At 32.7% G+C, this 23992-nt stretch overlaps 1 pseudogene; it reads left to right on the top strand.

The window, feature by feature from the left end:
- Positions 1 to 20734: 20734 nt before the first annotated feature.
- LOC110655785 (protein DETOXIFICATION 40-like) lies at positions 20735 to 23105 on the top strand (annotated as a pseudogene).
- The last annotated feature ends 887 nt before the right edge of the window (positions 23106 to 23992 follow it).

Here is a 23992-nt window from a genome sequence, read left to right as displayed (position 1 = left end):
TACAACTGCTCAACATTCTTACATACAAATAATTATATAATTACATCAAAATCTAATGTCTAGAGGCATACCTACAATATACTCAAAATTTATCCCAGGTTGTCTTCAAGTCACAGTTTCAAGTGATTTCACTCAGCTGCTTTGTCCTTCCTTTCACTTGCGACAGCATACAAAACTATCGCTGAACTGTGAACTCGGTATTGCACAACTATAATTTAAAATGTAATATTCTATACATTGACAAAATCTTAGCAAAGAATTTAGAAATATTTAATCTCATCATAATTCATAAAATCAAAATCAATGCTTCCAATAATGTAAATCATTTGTTTAGATGACATTGATTAATAATTATAATTTACCAAATCATAAATGGACATTTGAAATATTCCTATCAATTTATGGAAATAAATATTAAATTTCACTAAATAGGGAAAAGCATAACAAAACATAAACCAACTAAATAAATAATCTCTTTTAAATCATTTATGCATAAGATATCACTTGGAAAACACGATTGCTCGCTTTCAAATCCATTCTTATTCTCACTGAATTAATGCAAGACTAATCCGTAAGGGACATCTTCGAAGTGATTCTCACTCCCTATGGTAGGGGAGATCGAATCGTGCACATTCCATCCAATACACCATAACAAATAAATTTTTGAAAGGGCCATCTCCAACAAAGATCTAACCTCTTAGATGAGGAATATCATATCATCAATGTGCACGTACCATGATAGTGAAAACAAAACTAACTTCAGTATCTCTTCAACAAATGAGGGACTGGTAATAACCATGTCGAGCATTAGTAGTGAGATATAAAATAACATCAAAAAATTTCATTGCCCTTGTGACACCCCTTACCCGACTACAGTGTAGCCGAGCAAGACATGTCACACTCGGTGCCGGAGCACCCTATTTTATCTTACTTTATTCCTTTAAAAATTTTGTTCTCGTTATATTTTAATATCAATTATCTTTCTATGGAGAAACTAGCGGAGTTTTTCCTGTTTCTATTATCATTTGGTGTATTTCACTATTCACCTGTTTGAAATTCAACAATATTTTCAAAATAAAATCTCATAATCATCTCATGTATTTCATGTGACACCCCTTACCCGTCTATAGTATAGCCGAGTAAGATATGCCACACAGTGTACCGGAACACCATATTTTATCTCAATTATTTTTATCCTTCCTTAATTTATTTCTTCATGGTTATGAAGTGTAATTTGTGAAATTTAACTCATTTAAGTCATTTATTGAAATTATAAATTCATTTGAAGTTTCGAAAAATTTATAGAAAATCCGGCAGAGTACCGGCTAAAAATGAATAAAATAGTTCTTTGAAACTTGTGAAAAACACTTTCAATACATTTTCAATCATTCTTAAACTCCATTATATCAACATAATCTCAATATTTCTCAACCATTTCTCAAAAATTATTCTATTTATCATTCATTCATTTCACATGATAATCATGTACAAATCATAAATAAATACTAATTTTTCATTTATAAACACAAATTACAAATATTTGTATTAATACCAAAATATATTACATGAGTTTCAACTATACATGATAAAATAAAAGTTTAATTATAAAATACAAACAGTACAAAATACCAAAATAGGACCTAGTGTCCTACCAATGCACTGAAGTCTATGAGGTGACACGGACACTATGCAGAACTGTGAATGGCCTCACCCAGTCTATGGTCTACTGGGCTCTCTGTCAGTCTCTCCAGAACCTAAGCGTGACAAAAAGCAACGTGCTAAGCAATAATGCTTAGTGGTACCAATAATAAAATAAAAAGAACTAAAAGAAAATAAATATGCAGTGTATATATTGATGTCTCATGCAGACAAATTTTTGGTAATTATTTGTAGTCTATTTATTTGGTACTTGTTAAATCAATTATTTCATTAAATTTATCAACTTTTATTTTTGGTTGCCCAAGTAACCTATACTGGATGACTGGATTGGATAAACGGGTAAACTGGCACTGGGTACTAAGTACCTTGGGCCGTCACACCATCGGTCACAACGTGTCTCCCGGTGTGCAACAGAACAGCTAATAAGCTGTAATAAACATTAGGCACAAGGCTAAGTATCACACTGATATCAGAATGGCTAAAAGCTATAAAATCACATAATGGCATAATGCCATGTGCAGCACTGCTAACTGAACCCTATTGGCATGCCAACCTATTGCCTAAACTTTCTATTGATATAAATTTCAGGTCAGTTGGACCTTTCTACACTGAGTTATAACCAAATGAATGAAACACTGTTCATTTGGTCATTTTGCCCAGACAGAATTGGTGCTACCCAGATTTGGTCAATTTTTAGGGTATCATAAGTTTGTTTTCTGGATAGCTTTCCTCTATTAAAGTTGTGCCATTATGTGTTTAATTTCATGTCTAATTAGCTTTGCACCAATTGTACTTACACAACTCAAGTTATAGCTACCCAATCTTGTTGGACTCACATCTAGACCTGCAGGGCACATTGGACAACATACCTACCCTCAATTCCCTTGGCACCATTCACTCAATTTCCTACTCAAACATGACCAAATGGTCACTAATTGACCATTACAACTTCTTTTCATCAATACATAAATAAAATCCCGATTTTGGTGCCCAAACCCTAACTCCAACAACTACAACTCTTCATATACATACAATCCATGAATTAAAACACCAAAATCATGTTCAATGGCAGCCATACACAACTATTATACAATCAAGATGATGAAACCCTAAGATACCCTAAGGCTGCCGAAATTTCATGGGGTACATAACTTATGATTTTCTTTTCAATTTCTTACAATTCCTAATCTAAATCAAGTCCTTAAATATCTATTGAAAGAAAGGAAGAGAGATTGGTCACTAACCTTATGAGCGGAATTTTTCTACTCCAAATTCCTTCACTTTCTTGGCTTTTCTTGGCAGCCAAACACTTGCTCAAGATGTAATATCAAGTTTTTATGAAGGAAGGTAGGGATTTTATGGTGTATTTACAAGGAAAATCTAGTGAGAAGGATGAGCATCCATGGAGGTGGAAGGAGAAATGGGTTTCGGCTGGTTGGGAAAGAAGAAAGAGTTTATGGTTCTTTTTAATTTCTGACCTCTTCTTCTCTTTTTTAATGTATTATTAATGTTTTTGTTGGATTATGATTGGCTAACACAAGCTTTATGACATCATTATGATGTAATAATTAAGTTTAAACTTCTTTTTCTTTCTTTTCTTTTCTTTTCTACTTAATTTCAATTCAATTTTTAGCAATATTTATTCACATTTTATGTCATATAAATTATTTATTTAACTGGACAAGTTGGCCAAAAATCATCTCTGAAGACGAAATGACCAAAATGCTCTCCGTTTGGCTTATTAAGCCAAAATCGTCTGTACTGGTCTAAAAATTTTTCTAAGCCTTTTTTTGGCATTCTAATGTCATCGAAACCTCAATTATTCTTCTCTAGAGTCCCAAAAATTATTTTATGAATTTTCCCCTGGGTTTAGGGCTCCTAGCTGCAAAGACCGCAACTTCCCACTGGGTTACCCATTGCTAGGGCACTGGCTCATTTAACTTGGTTGTATTTTATTTCTAAAATTTTTCCTAAATTTTTCTTATTAATATTTGAGTTATTTATGACTCCTCACTCTAGTCTAAATATTTTTCCAGATGTTCTAGCTGTCCGGACCGACACCGGTCACTAGAACAGTAGAATGTATGGAATGGCTACAGTGAGAGTGTTACATTTCAATTCTCATATTCATTTCTATCCACTTTCCTTCATACTCCATTCACATATCAAAATTCTCATATTTCCATTAATTTACATAATTTGCAAACTAATTGAATAAATTTACAATTTACATGATATACAAATTAATTACATATGAACTAATCAATTTATTAATTTATATTACATAAATATTATTTACAAATTTTTAGTTTGCAATTCTTAGTTTTCATTACAACATACAAAATATTTATAATATACAAAATACATAAAATGACTTATATGGGCCCTATCTACATGCATTGCTTAGGAGGTGACAACCTTGAACCCTTCTAACACTTCTGCAGATCTGGACTTCAAAATCTCAGTCTAATATCTACTGGGTTTTGCCTTCAATTCCTGCGCGAAGGAAACAAATCCATCGCGCTAAGCATTTCTGCTTAGTGGTGCAATAATATAACAAGAAATAATGTATACAAATAAAGAAACAATCAAGCATTCTAAATATTCAAGTATCAATTTGATTTAAAATGACATTTCTAGTATTAACTATCTTATATGCTAATTCGTTTCTCTTTGGAAGTACTGAGTTTATAGCCTTACAATAATAATATTCAATATACATTTTATTTTAGGAGTATTGTATTTGAGGTCTCTCTATGATTTTGCAAATTGTATTTTTTTTTATTTTTCTATTGCTAATCTCTTTTTCACATTTTATTTAATACTTTCTAATATTTTTAATTGCTAATATGCTTAAATAGTTTTAATAATTTACACTACCCAGGTAACCTATGATAGGCTAACTAAACCGGATAACGGGTCATTGGCACTGGACATCGCGATGCCTCGGGCCGCCATACCATGGGACGTAGAACATCAACCACGCAGGCAGTCAGTATGGCTAAAAAGCCATGATAACATATAATCGAGCATAAAAGCCATGAGTACGGGCATAAAGCCTTTCACAGTACTGCTAAAACAATACCCTATTGGCATGCCAATCTATTTAATTTGACACACATGTCCAGGCGATACATGGGCACATAGTACCATTAAGTGTTCATAAGTTTCATTATTTTATTATAGGTTCTAATTATAATTTCTAACATTTTAATCTTTTGCATAATAGAAACATAAATCTCTAAGTATAATATCTACATAATTTATGCATTCATCGTAATTTATATATTCATTATGTTATCCATAATGATCACAATTCAAAACAATGGTTCTCATGTATCATTGTACTCAAAATATTTTTTCCTTCTACAATAATAAGAATTCATGTCTCATTCATACATTAATATGGTTCATTTATTCATTACACTATTTATATAATTTATCATTTGAAATTCAAGAAATGTTTTTGCTTACTAAGTATTTATGATTACTCTTAATTTCACTCATGTACCATTAAGTGTCAATAGGTTTTATTTTATTTCCTAGTGGGAATACAATGTCTAAATTCATTTTTATCTAATGCATATATTCATAAATTTCATTTGTATAGTTCATTTACAATTTCATCTCTAATCTATCACACCAATTCACATGTACCTAGGTTCAAGCAAATTTTCATTTTTATTCAATAAAAAGGGAAAGTCCCCAACTATTATTTACACATCATTTATACCTTTAATATTTCATTTATAGTAATTTACAATTCACATTTCAAATTATATCAACTATTTCTCCTAAGTTCTATTTGTGATGAGCCTACAAATCCCATCAAACTAATCACATGATTTAAACAAACCTTAAATCATTTAAGTGATGTATCATTAGCAATTTAAGTTTTGGTCCTTTGCATTCATTTCATTGAGATTACTATTCACTTTACTATTCCTACACAAAAGTTGACTTTTTAAGACATAATAGATTTGTTGAACCTAAGTTCACTAAGATACCACATTTTGCATTTTATTTTTGTTGGCATTGATTTCCAATACCATTTAAAAGCTTATTGTATGTTATTCAAAAATTTCAGATTTCATACATTAAATTTACTGGTTTATTGGTTATTATTACAGTAGAAATTTGATAAAATTCTCTTCATCAAAGTTGTTCCTTTATATGTCTTCTTTAATTTCTTTTTTGAATCACTCTATTTGGAGTTTTGTAGCTCAAGTTATGGTCAATTTACCATAACTGGCCGGATTGGTCCTTACCCAAAATTTCTGGGCAAATTTGATTCTACCAGATTTGGGGTCCTAACTTGGAGTAGCAATTTGAATTGGTTAGGTTGAAAATTTGAGTTTGTGTTTTTTATGAAAGTTGTTCTAAATTGTCTAATCTTTCCATTGATATAAAATTTATGTCAATTGGATATTTCTACACTGAGTTATGGACAAATGAACAAACACTGTTCATTTGGTCACTTTTACCAGGTCCAGAATTGGTTATCTAGATTTGGCCAATTTTTAGGGTATCCTAAGTTTGTTTTTTGGGCAAGATTTCTTCATCAAAGTTGTGCCATTATATGTCTAGTTTCATGTCGAATTGGCCTTGCACCAATTGAACCTACACCACTCAAGCTACAGCCGCCCAAACTTGCTAGACTCGCATTCAGCCCTGCAGGTCACCTAAGGCAGCATACCTAACCTCAATTCCATTGGCATAAATCACTTCAATTCCTCATCAAATATAGCCAAATGGTCACTAATTGACCATTAGGACTTCCATTCACTAACACATGAGCAAAACCCAAATTTTACCCCAAACCCTAACTCCAAAATTCCAATTCATGGCATACACACACCAAACTCATATCAATCACTTTATCCATTATGTATACTCATCAATAACATAAATAACCACTTAATTTCAGTAAAAACCAACAATTCTCAAACTTTCTCATGGTTGCCAATATTTAGAGGTTTCATTTACTCATGGTTTTCTTTTGATTTCATGCAATTTCTACTTGATTTAGTATGCTTACAAAGATTAAAGAAGGAAGAGAACTTGTTTTATGCACTATCCTTGTGTGAGCAGAATTTTTCCAAGCTTAAACTTCATTTTCTCTTCAATTCTTGGCAGCCAAACACTTCCCCAAGAGGTGTAAACAAGTTTTAATGAAGAGAGTCTAGGGTTTAGTGGTGGGAGACTAAGGTTTTAGAGCTTGAATTGTGTAACAATGGAGGAAAGAAAATGGATGAGGGAGAGAGACAATTATGGACGGCTGGCTGCTAGAAGAAGACCACATTTTCTAATTTTTGTTTTCTTTAATTTTTGTCTCTTTTAATTATTTTAAGAAGGCTTGTTGAATGGTGATTGGTTGGAGTGTTCTTAATGACATCATCTTATGTCAAAATTCAAGTTTTACTTTATTTTTATTCTTTTCTTTTTTACTCATTGTTAATTAAATTTTTAGCAATATTTATTTATATTTTATGTCATATAATTTATTTACTTAACTGGACAAGTTGGTCAAAAATTGTTTCTGAAGGCGAAATGATCAAAATACCCTTCGTTTTGCTTAAAAGACTAAAATTATTTGTACCGATTGAATAAATTTTCTAAGCATTTTCTTGGCATTCTAATGTTATCAAAACCTCAATGACTCTTCTCTAGAGTCCCAAAAATTATTTCAAGGGATTCCCCTTAGGTTTAGGGTTACTAGCTGTGAAGACAGCAACTTCCCGTTAGGGTCACCTATCACTGGGGCACCAGCTCATTTAACTTTGTTGTATTTCATTTCTTAAATTTTTTCTAAATTTTTCTTACCATATTTGAGTTATTTATGACTCCTCACTCTAGTCTAAATATTTTTCCAGACATTCTAGCTGTCCAGACCAACACCGGTCACTAGAACAGTAGAATGTATGGAATTGCTACAGTGAGTGTGTTATAGCCCTTTTTGTGAGCATATAATCAAAATACAAAATCATTTTAAGCTAATCTCAGTAATCAATATTTTCCATACAAACCACAATTCAAATTATAATTTCCACTTTCCATGCAAACTACATTTCAAATCACAATTTTCAAAACCAAATTCATTCACACCATAACAATATTCAATAATTGTTGAAATAAAAGCCATACTTGATAAACATAAAACATGAAGAAAATAAAATCACTTAATCAATTAAAATATGTAAAACACTTATTAATTGAAGACTATGTAACACCCCTAAGTTCGATAGTGCGTTCTGCTGTACCGGTGACCAGTGTTGTCCGGACAGCTAGGATGCTTAGAACTACACTTCAATATGAGTGAGGAGACATAAAATAATGAAATACAAGAAAAGAAAGTACAAGAAAAACAAAGGAAAAATCATAGCAAAGAAATGTAACCGAGTAAGTGAGCCGGGAAACCTAGCGATGGGTGACCGCACCGGGAAGTCACGGCGTGGACCGTTGGCCTGGATCATGGGGAACCCTGGAAAACATTTTTAGGACATAAATAGAACCTTATTGAAGAATAAATATCATTAGAAAGATCAAAGAAAAATTAAATAATTAGTACAAAGAAAAGTGAGAAATCGAAAAAGACAAAACCAGAATCTGAAAAATCGGGAATGCCACCCGAACAGGGGCATTATGGTCATTTGACATCCCGAAGTATCTTTTGACCTAAATATCCATTAAAAATAAATAATATTACACTTAAAAAATGAAATGAAAAATTAATTTGGTGGTACCTAAAGTAAATAGTAGAAATTAAAGGTTAAATGTGGAATAAGTGGGAATTTAGCTTATTATATGATTAAGTGACTAAGTGGACCACTAAGGGGATTAATTAAATACATAGTGGGACATGTGTACACTTAAAATGCAGCTGAATAATCCATCTTCCTCATTTGCATTCAACATTGCCGAATTAAAGAACCAAATAGAAACTCCATGGGCGTTTGCATGAAAGCTTCATCCACTCCCTCTTTTCATCTCTAAATACTTAGGTTCCTTCATGAAAAATGGTCAACACATCACAAGGAAGATATTGATACCAAATTTGAGAAGTTTGGTGAAGGTTTAGCAAGTTACAAATAAAGGTAAGTTTACATTTTTGAGATTTTCCTTGTTAAACTTTATGTTTATGTTATGGGTGTTAGTTTTGTGAAGGAAATTTTGAAGTTTAAATAGTTATTGAGATAGCCATTTTTGGACAGCCATGGGGTCACACATTTGATGATTTATTATGCATATAATTGATGAGAAATAATGTTGATCATGGTAAATTAATATCCTAATGAATTGTTTCACATATATATGGTAATTTTGGCACTAGGATGAGAATTGATGGATTGTAGGGCAATGTGGTGTTGAAGGACAATTTCGGCAGCTTGGGAACCCTTGCATAATTGTATGTATTGATGGAAGTATAGGCAGAATATTGACCTAGAAGGATTGATGGACATGTATGTAGATTGATGATGTAAAGTGTATGTAAAATTTGTAATGGTTAGGTGTGTATGTAATGGTACTTAGAAATTGTAAATGTGAATTATATTTGGTGTGTTGAGGGTAATGGTAATTTGCCCAAAGTCATGTTAATGTAATGTAGAAAATGCTTTTGGTAATGTACCAAAACAGATTGGTAGGGCATGGAAGTAAACTTTGCAAGGTAAATATGTGTTTGAAGTGGGGTGTGAAAGGCATAGTGAGGGCAGTGTACATTTTAGCCTATAACCTTAAATGTGTAACCTCAATTGGTATGAGACCAATTTGAGGTGAAACTAGGCACAAAATGTGCCAACTTTCATTGAGAAACCATACCAAAATTCTGCTTGCAAGGTGACCTAAGAAAATGACCAATTCGGATTAGGTGCAATTAGGACCTGAAAAATGACCAATTGGGCAGCAGTGAGTATTTAGGCTATAACTCACTCAAACCAGGTCCAATTGACCTGAAATTTTAACCAAGAATAGTTAAGACCCATACCTACAAGTCTTATGAAGACACCAAAGCCCAGAAATGACCATAAGCAAGTCAAACAACTTGCACAAGTTCGGGTCCAAAAACTGGCCGAACCAGAATTGACCAATTTGACCTAAAATTGACCTAAAATGGTACCATTTGACCAGCAATAGTATAATGACCATAACTCGGTCTACTTAACTCGGATTGACCTGAAATTTTGCCCCGCGTGCAATAAGACCTAGATCTACAAGTTTGTAGTTTCGATCGAGACCCAAAAACCGAGGGAACTAGGTCGTCTGGTTAGGTCAAACCAGTGTCCCGGAATCCAGCAATTTGCATTAAAATGCACTAAGCAAGGAAATGACTTTGGTAAAACATACCAAACCTAAAACCCTATCGAATGTGACATATTAACGACACTAAAACCTAATTTACCTAAAACGCAACGAGGGTCGGTATATTAGGTGATTAAGTGAAAAATTGAGTTCGGCATTATTTACCAAACATTATCGTTAGAGACAATTTAATTTAGTCTGAAACACTTCAAATTGTGTTTCATTACTAAAGACTCAGGAAAAGAGAAGGAAACACTGAGTCCAGACCAGGGAGACAGTCATCAGAGGTTTGTGCACAACGAATATTTCTTTTGAATTTTTCAATTGAAATAAATATTGACTATTTGTACATTATTGTTTTAAATTGTGGAAATGTCTTTGAATGGGTATTTATTGCTTGAAAAGCATTGTAAATAATTTGAAACTGTGAGAAATTGTTTGAATGATATTGATGGATACTTATTGCTTAAAAGCATTGTAAATGGTTTGAAATTGTGGGAAAATTAGTTTAGTGTGATTTGTGAAAATCGAAGTTAATTATGAATTGTGTTGCCATTTTGTGAATGAAATTATGACTTTGGAAATTTATTGGATTCTCACGAATCATTTGAATAAAATATTTGGAATTGATTTTGTGTTCACACTTAGCATGATAGTATCGTATCATTCCTTCTCCAATTATGGGGTTGTGATGGTTTATTTTCCTTCTCCATTTATGGAGTCGTGATCGTTTATTTTTTTCCCTCTCTGGTTTACCAGTTGAGGTGATCGGATGAGTACTCATTATATAGCTAGCTCCCCTTCCTCATTGATTTCGATTAGTGAGGTTGTGATTGCTTTGTCGTGGTGTACAACAGGGCATTGATCGGAAATTTGTGTCATGGCTTAAGTTGTGAATGAATTGGCAACACTGTATTCTTAAATTATTCGACTAAATTGCGTTATTATGTATTGTGAGATTGTGAAATTGATTTAAACTCTTGTTGACATATACTGTCTATTGAATTCAACCATGATCTGACTTATTGAAAATTATTGTGATATTGACAAATGGAGTTTAAATTCTTGTTGACATTTATTGTCTTGAATTTAACTATGATTTTAATGTATCCACTATTTACATGACTTATGAATTGTGATTTGAAATTGTATTTGGTTAATGTTGTGCACCACTGAGATATTGTCTCTGATAGCTTTTATTGCCGCAGTAGAGAGGCAGACTAGTTGCATATACATCCAATGAGGATTTCTGGTATAATGAGTATACCAATATTTTGCATTTTGTACTTGTAATGTATGACGTATGTACATATTGTTTTTGGTTTTGAGTTGTAAATTAAATTGTACATTGAAGTTGTAAATTAATTATGAGTGTTTTGGATTGTAAAAGTTGTATTATATTTCCTTATCTCAGCTTTTGAAAAATCACTATGGAATTGAGTTGATAAATTGTTGTGTTGAGAAATGCGTTGGAATTGAGATTTGAAAATATATTGAAGTGCCTTTTTACAGGTTTTCTGAAGAACTGTTTTATCCAAAATACAGATGGCACTCTGCCAAAATTTTTACAGAAATTCCAAGTAAACCAAATGAGTTAGTTATTTCACTCAGTTCACCAAAGTCTTTAACACCTGTAAATAGTGCTCACCACTGTAAAAGAAGTAAGAAAAGTTTTTAAAATCCCTTGTAGTGTATTTAATGGGTTATCAGTAGACGGAGTTGGTAATTCATTAGGTATACTACGGGATCATGTTATGCCTTACTGAGGGGTAGGGTGTGACAGACTAGTTGTACACAAATCTCTTTTGCTTGCCTTAATTCAATCTCCTCCACTTCTTTCCTTGGAAAGCTCTTTTCTCACTGAAACACAAAATTAAAGTGTTTCAATACCTATTCAAATCATTCCTAATAATAATTCTAACAATTAAATTCTTCATCTTAAATTTACTTTTAAGGTCTCCTAAGTTGAGTTCTTGTATTTATGGTTATGAGGTTACTATTCATTTAACTAGTTATGTAAAATGTTAACTTTTTTATACTTAAGGGTATACTACTTCCAATTACACCAATATACCACATTTTGGGTCTTACATTTGTTAGCATTGATTGTCAATTGAAATTCAAAGTTTCCTAAATGTATTTCCAAAAATTCAGTTTTGGTATCCAAGTTTACTATTCCATTGGACCTTTCTACAGTGAAAATTTGGCTAAACCTCCATCATCAAAGTTGTTCCTTAATGTCTTAGCTTTAATTCCATTTTTGAAACACTCCATTTGGAGTTTTGTAGCTCAAGTTATGCCATTTTTACTAAGATTGGCCAGACTAGTCATTTTCCAGAATTCTGGGCAATTTTAGGATTCTGGTAGTTTTAGTGATCCAATTTTAGTTGGCAATTTTACTTGGTTATGGTCTGAATTTCGGTTTGTGGTCTGAATGAAAGTTGTTGTGATATGTCTAATATTTCCATTGATATAAAAATCAAGTCATTTGGACATCTCTACACAAAGTTATGACCATTTGAACATGTACTGTTCATTTGGTCAATTCTGCCTAGAAACAGGACACCAATTCTAGATTCAACCTAATTTTAGACCAACTTGTGATCACTTTTTGGTCAAGATTCCTTCATAAAAAATGTAGCATTATGACTCTAATTTTATCTCCAATCGGCCTCACACCAATTGAAGTAACACACTTCAACTTATAACCTCCTAAGTGGACAAGGGTCAGGCTATCTAGAATTCGGCAATTCCTCATCATCAACTCAACTCAATTCCAATAATCAATTCACAATTCAAAACACTGTAAATGACCAAAATTGAGCATCAAAACATCAATTGGTTACTAATTCTCAAAATCCCCAATTTCCAACTAAAACCCTAATTCTTGTCTTCCCAATTTCATACACCTATACAATTCCTATGCCATTTATCACCTATTTCATGTTCATAGTCTCATTTAAGCTAAATTACATGTTCAATTTCATCAAATCACCTCAAATCATACTTCCCCCATGGCTGGCCGAAATTTCAACTTCAAGATTCATGCATAATTCTTTAATTTCCTAAGTTATTTTCTCATATCTAAATACAATTTCATGCATACATATTTATTTAGGTTAGGGAGATAACATACCTTAATTTGTGAATTTCCCTCTTCTTCAAATATCCTTTCTTTCTTCTTCTTTTTGTTCCCAATCACTCTACCAAGGTCTAGGGATAAACTTTTATGTTGGGACTTGAGGAATTTATGAAGAAATTTTAGGGTTTTATAAGCGTTAAAAGTTCATCAATGGAGGTTTTGAGAGAATTAGTCAGAGAGAGAATGAGAGAGGGACGACAATGAAGGTGGAAGAAGACCACTTTTGCTTTTTTAATTTTTTTTGTCTTATTTTTATAATGTTTATCCCTTAATTCACATAAATTAAAAATATAAATCATTAATTAAGTCATGCTTGCATCATCATGGTGATGTCATAATCCCTTTAAATTTAATTTTCTTTTCTTTTCTTTTCCTTACATTCACCTCTTCTTTTTCAATCTATTTTTCATAATTTTAATTTCCTACATTTTAATAGACATTTAGGCCAAGAGTCACCTCTAAGGGTGAATTGACCAAATTGCCCCTTACCGGTCTGATCCGTTTTTTCAGTAACATTTAATTGCTTCTGGAACTCTGGTTCAATTTTTTGAACTGGTTCTCTATTCTTTTCTATGGTTTTCACATTACCATTAGCTTCGCAATAATTCTTAGGCCTAGAGTGACATAAGGTCCCATTCGAAAATAAGACAACGACTGTAACGCCTTTACTTTAGGTAGTCCATATATTCTACTATTTCTGCTGACTAATGTCTGTTTGGGCAGCTAGGATGTCTAAAACTTCAGTTAAACTAGGGTGAGGAGACATTAAATGGTGGAAATAAAGACTAAGAAAAATTAAGAAAAAATAAAAGAAGTGAATTGCAAATGAGTTAAACGAGCCGGGGTCATAGCGATGGGTGACCGTACAGGAAAGCGATTGCAGAGACAGTTGCCAATCCCAGACCCGTGGGGAAAACTTGTAAGACAAACCATGGGAATAAATTGAAGGCTTTAAGAGGTTTAAAAGGCAGTAAAAATGCCAAGAAAAAAATACAAAAAAATTTAATCAATTAGTATAGATAATTATAACTCGATAAGTACAACAAGGGGCATTTTGATCATTTCAACCCCAGAGTTAAATTTTGACCTAAATATCAATTAAAATGAGAGAGATTAAAACACATAAAATAAATTAAAATTATGAATTTTGTAAAAAGAAAATAAGAAATGAAAAGAAAAGGTAAGGCAAAAGAAAGAATTAAAAATATAATTATTTATAATGACATCATTAAAGGAGAAAGTAACCAATGGGAAATTGACAAACAAATGGTAAGGGATAAGAAGAGAATAAAATGAGACAAAATGGACTTAATTAATTAAAAAGAATCCTCATCTTCTTCTTTAAGAGACCATGGCCAAACCTCCCTCTTAAACACCTCCCACCATTTTTTTTTTAAAAGCTTGATTTCCATGCTTTCCTTGCTCCAAAACCCTAATTTACCTTCACAATAATTCATCGTCACACCTTGGAGAGTCTACTAGTAGCAATAAGAAGTAGAGAATTAGAAGTTTTACAAGCTTGGATATCTATGAAACAAGGTTAGTGCACTAAACTATACTTTTTCCTTTCTAAGCAAGATAAACATACTAACTTAGGTTAAACTGACATGAAATCAAAATAAAATTTGAACCTACTTGAAATCAAAATTTTGGCAGCCCTAAATTGAGTTTGGTTTTGCTGATTTTTGATGAATTAAATTGGTTTGTAAGTGTTATTGAAGTGGTTGGTGATGATAGACATCAAATTAGCTAGAAATTTCATGAGTTGAGAAAATTTGAGTTAGGGTTTGAATTAATTTTAGTACCTTAGTGTTATGGCTTGAGATTGGTCTTGTTGAGACTGTTTTTTGATCATTTGAAGTGTTATGAATAATAAATTGTAGTTTGGGAGTAAGGAGGATTGAATATTGGGAGTGCTTCTCTTATGCAAGAATTCGGACCTATGAGTCCAGTGTACTATTTGAGTTATAACTGTAATTGTGTGACTTTAATTGGTATGAGGCTAATTGAAAGTGAAACTACACTCAAAATACGCCATTTTTCATGAAAAAACCCTACCTAAATTCTATCAAAATCTTGGTCAATTTACTGTCCCAATCCAGGTATTCAAACACTAAACGTAGAAAAATGACCAAATAAACAGTACATATTCATTTTGCCATAACTCTCACTAGACATGTCCAAATGACTTGAATTTTATACTATTGGAAAGATTAGACATAGGACTACAACTTTCAATGAGAACACCAAGCCCAAAAATGCGTGTAACAAAATGAAATTATTGACTCAAGTTAGGATACCAAACTAATCTGCACCATTCTGCCCAGAATTTCCTGGACTAAAGCTCACCTGACCAGTTTTGGAAAGATGGCCATATCTTGGTATAAAAAAACCTAAATTCCATGAAACCATTGGCAAAATTTCTATAAGACATAGATTTACAAAATTGGTCTTTTGACCAAAATCCAAAAACTAAGGGAACTAGGCCAATTTATTAGGTTAAATTAGTATATGAATTCTAGAAATTACCTAAGTAATCATTTGACCCCAGAACACTCATTTAGCCATATCTCCCACTAGAAAGCTCTAATTAGGATAAGCGATACTGATCTAGAACCCTAAGAAACAGGGATCCAACTTTGTTTTAGACTTGGTCCTCAAATTATGAACATAAGAACCCTAAAATGAGAGTCAAAATTTCTGACCTGAACATGAATCCTGGTAGAATAGGGTACATGAGTCCAGGCCAGTGATTTGGCCATAATTAATTCTACAAAACTTGAAATTTTGTAATAAAAATTTTTGAGTGACTATAAGACATAGGGTAACAACTTATATGGAGAACCTTAGGCCTAAAAATGACTATAACATGACCAATTAATTAGACAAAGACAAACTCTAGAAACTGTCAAATTCTGGACCTTGAGAAAGGTTCATAAAATAACTTAGCATATGATATGAAATAAAATAGAATACTTTGTTAAGCATAAAAATGACATGAATTAATGAAACTATAGGTATGAAATAACATTATTTTGCCTAAAGTACATCTAGACTCATTTATGTAGCTTGGATCGATTGGTATACCAATTAGGGACTATAAATTGTAGTACTGCCCACAGGGATAATCATTGACAGACAACATATATCTAAGATATTTGTTCTACTGGCTTTATGCCTGCCGATGGCCATAGTGCCAATTTTCATTATTACTGGCTTATGCATGCCAGTTAGCCTTGTGCCTAATATGACCTTTGTATACTGGGTAGACATACAGATGTATGACTAGTATACTCCCGTGTATCTAGACTTTATAGTCTGTCATAGGTTACTTGGGCACAGTTATGAGAAATAAAAGTTTAACTTCAAACAAGTACAGGAGAAAACCATTAATATGAAGTATATAAGACAGAATATGAATTACATGAATAAAAAGATTCCGATTAACTTAATTGCTTCCAAAGTTTTATAAACATGTAAAAGACTGTAAATTCATATAATTGTATATTTCTTTACAATGTTATACGCAGGATAGTTATTTCAATTATTTCAAAATTTTTATTTCAATTTATGCACCACTAAGCAATATGCTTAGCGCGTTGGTTCTTACCACGCGTAGGTACTGGAGAGCAGCAGCAGCAGTAGTGCTTAGACCGGACTTGGACCAAATCTGCTATATTGTGGGTTGTCACCTCATCAAATATTTTTGATAGGGCTCATGTACATACTAGATTTTGCATTTTGGTATTGTATGTAATTAAATGATGTAAATAATTTTGGATTGTATATGAATTGTAAATATTGTACTTGACTTTATATGAATGAAATACAGTATTTTATTTTCTTTAAAATTTATATGAGCATGAGAAATAATATGATGAATGAATAGATGTAAGGGATATGAATTGTTTTAACAGGTAACATGAAACCCACCATGCACAAATAAAACAGAGGGGACTCTGTCTGGGTCTCCAAAAAATTGAAATGGGATAAAAAAAAAATTCTACAAGTGAGATAATAAAATTAAATGGACATTAAATTAATATTGTAAACGATAAGACAGGATAGGGTGCTCCGGCACCGAATGTAGTACATCTTGCTCGGCTACACTGTAGACGAGTGAAGGGTGTTACAGCGACTGACCTCGCAGTCACTTCCTGGTTTGGTCACCTATCGCTGTGACCTCGGTTCATTTAACTGATTATGCTTTGTTTTTCTTATTTCCATTTTACCTTCGTATAATTGCTATTAATTTTCATTTATGACTCTTCTAGATGGCTTAAATACGATTCTAAACATCCTGACTGTCCGGACAGACACTAGTCACCGGAACAGTAGAATGTATGAAACTGTCCAATGTGAGGGTGTTACATTCGTTGCATAAATCCTTAGTACCGTGGTAGTGTTATGGGAAGACGGTACTTACCAGTTGTTTGATTTTATTAGGATTGTATAAAGTACATGTCTAGGAAATACTGTCTAAGGAGGTGGTACTTAAGTGAGACCATTGTGACTCCACTATTTTTTCTGGGCATTACCTGGTGCATTTTATATAATTCTAGTGGATGATATTACGCTTTATGCCCCAAACACCCCCCCACTCCCACAGAAAGATAAAAGGAAGAAAATGAGAAAAAACTAAAAAAATTTCGAAGAGAGAAAGAAATGTGAGAAAAATGAAATGGTGAAAAAAAGAATAAAAAAGAAAAAAATAAGATAAAAATTATATGAAAGATAAAATGAAAAGAACGAGGAAGAAAATGAAAGGAAAGGAAGAAATAGTGAAATGAGAGAAGAAAAATGGAATCGAGTGAAATGTGGAAGAAAATAGATTTTTTTTTTTCCCTATCAATCCGTTTTTATCTAAAAAAATGGTGAGATTTTTCCCTTTACAAATTAGAAATGCACTTTTAATTCATTTCTAAATTTGCAAAGGATATTCATGTTCTTTTCTAAATTTTAGAAAAAGATTGCAGAGTCTTTTTTTTATATAAAAAAGGCTATTTTCCTCCATAATTTAATTTTTTTTTTTAAGTTTATAGCCGTAGGCAATACACAAGTGAAAAGTTCTATTATGATGAAGAAAACAAGTTACAATCTTTTTGAACTCTCCAAACCCCAATCTAATAGATTTTCCAAATCTCACAATTTGCCATAACAGGCAAAACTAATAATATTTATACTAATTCATATTACAAGTAACCGTGACAAAAATTAGGTGGTGAGTTTTGATTCGAGCCTATCTACTCATCCCTTTTACTAACACCACAAATCTCACAAAATAATCAATTTAAGTCACACTATGGGTCTTCAAGTCGAATCATTATTTGAGTCAATAAAATTATATCCAACTACAAATCACCTCATAACAATTATAGAGAACGATCACAATTTGTTTAGGCTTGATTTAGTTTAGGCTTACAAAAACAACGAGAAGAAAGGTTTAATCCCAAATTAGTTGGGATAAACTATATATGGATCCTCTTTCATCGTTCAATTTTGTTTTAGACCAAGTTTAGTTCAAGGCAATTGCATTTCCCTTATCTCATAATTGATTCTTATAAAATGATTGGTAAAGCAAGAGCTCGCGAAACCAATTCCTACGAGGGAAAAAAAATTAATTGATTCTGCCTAAGGACACTAAATAAATACCAACCTTGCAATAAGTGAATATTGTGGAGAAGAAAAGAATGGTTCAGTGTCGACCTAAAATAACATTGATTGAACAATTATGAGTAGGCCCCTAATAGATTAAAACAATCACTTGCAAAGAATGAATCCTAGGAAATAAATAAGGAGGAGACATGATGCATGCATTTTAATCATTATTTAGGTATAATTTTGTAACTACTTTGCCCTTGTTTATAGCTTTTATAGTAGATATCAGCCTTGATTTAGCTAATTTTATCTTTTTACATTTCTTAGTGTAATTTATGAAATTTATTTATTTTATAGGTTAAAATATGGAAAATTTTAGTGATATTTTAATCAGAGTAGCCATTTGGAAGAAATCAGAGCTGAATTGCAAAGTTTTAAAGAGAGAATTTTGAAGTTGAGTTTTAAAGAAACAGAAAGTTGCACAACTTATGATACAATTTGTATAACTTATGTCGCAGGTTGTGTCGCAGTTAGCAATCTCAGGCTAAAAGCTACACAAGTTTGGACACAATCTCATTTAGCCTGTGTTGATGCACCTGACGAATTTCAGAAATTGTCTAGAAAGTTGCATAGCTTGTAACACAAGCGCAACACAATCCAATTCAGCTTGTATCATTTTAATGAAAATGCTGACGTGGCACTTTCTCTCATCTTACCTAATACATCATCTTTTCTCTAGAATCATCTGTCTTTTAACCTATTTTTAGGGTAGACCCATGAGGGATATAAAATCATCCTTTTCTCTTTCTTACCCTAAGGAGAAAACAAAGGATTTTTTGCTAGAAAGAGAAGGAGAGAGAAGCATCCTTTGATCGTTTAGCAGCCAAGAGGACATCTTCTACAACATTCCAGCAGCAGATTCTTCACCATTTTCACTGAGTTTTTCTTTCCTTTAGCTTAGATTTTCATTTCTCTAATTGGGTTTGTCTTGAAACCATGATTTGTGAGTAGAACTTTGAGATTCTAGAAATGGGTATGTAAATATTGCCTTGTAATGTGGTTTTTGAACTTATTAGCTATTTTAATGAGATTCGCTACATTTTTAATTTATTGCTTATGAGCTTATTGTCTTGCTTGATAAAAGGTCCCTCATTAAGTTAAGTCTTAATCATTTACAGATGAACTAAAAAGTGAATATTTAGGATAGATAATCTTGCAATGAACTTGGTTTTCTTGGTGCTAGAAATAAGCTAAGAAGATTAAGAGGAGTTTAAAAATCAATTAGAGTTTTAAACGGATTTTTATTAGGTTTGCAATACCATGAAAACAGTGTTTGATTTGATAAAAACCAACTTTGAAATGCTTGAAAAAGGTTTCAAAGAACTAAAAATTGATTTCCTTTAAAAATAGCAAATTTCAAGTGTTTAGCTAAATTAGGGGTAAACCACATGCAAGCAATATTGAAAAGTCCTATCTTTAGTATCACTTTAATTCTTAGTAAAGGTAGATTTAAATCATCCCAAATTTATAATTAGTAATTTCATCTTAAGTTTTAGTCATTTAGTTCAATTTGTTTAATTAATTAAGTGATTTATTTTAAATTCCTCAAATATTAGTTTATTTTCAATTTCATTTTTTTAATATCTTTAAATTTTGACATTCTAATTAGTTTATTCCTTTAATTCTAATTTGAGCACAATTTTCTGTGAGAACGATATTTTTAAGTCTATACTACATTGACCTGTGCACTTGTGAAAGCTATTCTACAGCACATAACATGCACAAAAGCCACAGTTAAGGACACTTCCAATTTTTAGATTAAACTGCAACGCCACAGCTAAGGATATGCAGACAGCAAAATCCGAACATCTCGCAAATTGGACTCATAGACATGCTCTAGTAAACTATATATTCTACTAAAATTGAAAGAGTGAGGTCTGGATCATGGCCAAGAGAGAATATTCAAACAACTTTGAAAATGAGGGCTTGGAATCCATATCACCACTATGGCAACAATCATCATTGCAACCAGCAATAATGAACTCTCAACTTGAAGAAATATTATCTAACAAGGATATTGCATACTTTCAGCAACTTCGAAGAGCTACTTGGATCGAGTTAAAATCACTCTTTCGCTTAGCAGCACCAGTAGTTTGGTTTACTTGCTCAATAATATGTCTCCATGTCTGCCCAAATCTTTTGCGGCCATCTTGGCAATTGATGCTGTTGTAGTTTTCTGGGTCATCGGATGCAAATAATTAGATTACGGGTTGCCTAAAAAACATACAGCGATGAGGTCAGCAACCTAATGGCAGCTACTTTGATACTCAAGTTAGATAATGTTTGAGAATGCTTTTAAGAGCAATGTAACAGTGAAAATGGTAAGAGCTTAGAAAAGCGTACCTGAGTAGGCGCTGGAAGCTTATTTATTTAGTGATAAAGGACACCTTGATGCTAATCCTGAGATTCCATTGTTAATGTCAAGCTGTTTGTATGTTACGGAATCATATCCTATTAGTGTGATTCTCGGCGGTGATCACGCTTATCGTTTCCAATGGCTTTTGTCTTCCAACCATGTCATATTGAACTCATTCTTCACATTCTGAACTACATCTTAATTGGCCTCACATTGTGTGATATGCAATTCGGTAGAATGGTTTGACCAATTTCTTTGTGCTCGGAGATGACAATACTAGGTTGATATCAAATCGCCTGCATATGGTGTGTCTTATCACCAGATCCAATCTCTATTAGGTCGGGTCGGACTAGGTGAGTTTGAATGAAGAACAACAAAACAGAGATGAACAAAGTATAGAGGAAGAAAACAAGAAGATTGGACAGAAATCTGATTGAAATAACCGTTTATACATGTTTATATACATGTGAGAAGAGACTAGAAGATTCTAGCTACCTGTTGAACTCACTAACTGCTTATTAACAAATTTAGCACCATTTAGTAACAAGGCTAAACTAACAGTGAACTACAATAAATTATATCATTAAATATTTCTTCATCCTGCCTCAAAGTGGAGACTGGTGAATTTCGACCGGTCCCAACTTGGACAATATGAAACTGAAGCCTATTGTTGATATGGTCTTGGTGAAAATATCTGCAAGTTGTAGGTGGGATGGAGTGTGAACTGGTGAAATGAATTTGAATGTAACATTGTCCCGTACGTATCATGTTGAAATTCAGCAACAGGCTTCAATTTCATATTGTCCAAGTTGGGACTGGTTGAAATTCACGGGTCTCCACCTTGAGGGGGGGAAGAAGAAATAGTTATGCATGTTTATATATATGTGAGAAGAGACTGAAACATTCTAGCTACCTGCTGAATTGACTAACAGCTTACTAATAAATTTGGCGCCATTTAGTAACTAGGCTAAACTAACAGTGAACTGCAATAAATTATATCATTAACTATTTCTTCAGAGTCCGGCCCAATACAGATTGGATCGGATCTGGGATGGATTATATCTCTTCAGCTCGCTGCCGCCTCTCTTAGCAACAATGGAATCCAAATTTTCGCTTATGGCCTCCTGTTAAACCACAAAAACCATTGCTTAATTCGATTATTACCCTTATGATTAAATCTTTATCTGTCTGTGTGTGTGTGTGTGTTCTTCTGGATATAAATTAATGATGAGGAGCGGGGAACTTAAAATATAGTGGCTGATAACTGATGATCACTTTCTGCATGTAGTTAGGGATGGGTAGTGCAGTGGAGACACTCTGTGGCCAAGCTTATGGAGCACACAAGTATGAAACTCTAGGCGCATATCTCCAAAGATCAACAATCCTTCTCATGGCAACTGCGGTAGCACTGATGACAATATACGTTTGGTCCAAGTGTATCTTGCATTTACTAGGCGAATCATAAGAAATTGCTTATGCGGCTGCAGTTATTGTCTACCGCCTTATTCCACAAATTTTTGCATACGCTGCCAATTTTCCAATCCAAAATTCTTACAAGCTCAGAGCATAATTTTCCCAAGTGCATGCATATCATTTGCTACGCTGGTGGTGCACCTCCTATTGGGTTGGAATTTAAGTACTGCACTGGGGCTTGTTGGGAGCATCACTGGTTTTGAGCTTGTCGTGGTGGACAACAGTGGTAGCTCAGTCTGTGTACATTGTGACTAGCCAAAAGTGCAAAAGGATATGGACTGGATTTACTTTACAGACCTTCTCTGGACTGTGGGACTACTTCAAGTTGTCCTCTGGATCGGCTGTAATGCTGTGCCTTGAGATTTGGTACTTCCAGATATTAGTTTTGATTGTGGGATTGATCAATAATTCTGAGATTGCCTTAGATTCTCTCTCCGTCTAGTAAGCAAAGCTTCACTTGTTTGAATTAGTGTTCTTATTAGATTGGTAGTTTGAGTCTTAACTTTACTATAATCTCTTAATTATAATATATTAGGTTGATGTTGGGCAAAGACACATTCAAAAAGTCAGAACAAGCAGAGGCTAAAAGTTTCGGCCCAACTAGGGCTTGATTCGTAATTGAACAAAGCCTAGGTCACCATACAAAACATTGACCAGCTTACAATCATATATCAGAGTGAAATTTTATACTGAAATATAAACATTTTACATGGAATGGTAAGTTTATAAATAATTAGTATGTAGATTATTAATTATTGAAATTTTAAAAAGAATGTGTAGATAGTTCTAATTTTATGAAATTCATATTTATACATATAGGCTATTTTATATAGAATAAATACTTTGTTATATACATAATTAATTAACCTTTATTTCCAAGCTAAGTTACTGGAGTAATACGATTTTCTTTAAGATAATTTTGCTTTTGCTATTCTGAAAATTAAAGAGATGAGGTTGTCAAATTTTGAACACTAATTAATATCTTATTATGAGGTAGTCACTCAATCACTGAGTTATACGAGAAATTATATGATATAGCGGTGATTTCATATAGGATAACTTAAATAAAATAATATGCTAATGAAAATCTTACAAATAAGTATAAGCTGAGTCCCATAATATTTAATTTTTTTTCATGTTTTAAAAATAATTTTGTGCCCTTTTAAATAATAATTACCTATTATGTTTAAGTATCATTTTCTAATTAGCTTGCCATTTCATGTATTAATCCTATATGGAATATCAAGGTTATTATACAATTACTCGAGTTATACACATAGTTATATTAAATCACTTTGAAGATTAACTCAGGCTGAGAAACTTGTTATAGATTACTGGTACAATCAACTAATCACCAAAAAAAATTTAATTAAATGTTACCACCATTAATATAAATAAATAAGTTT

Source organism: Hevea brasiliensis, chromosome 11 (assembly GCF_030052815.1).
Source record: "Hevea brasiliensis isolate MT/VB/25A 57/8 chromosome 11, ASM3005281v1, whole genome shotgun sequence".
Lineage (NCBI taxonomy): Eukaryota > Viridiplantae > Streptophyta > Magnoliopsida > Malpighiales > Euphorbiaceae > Hevea > Hevea brasiliensis.
This window is presented reverse-complemented; position numbering and strand designations above follow the sequence as displayed.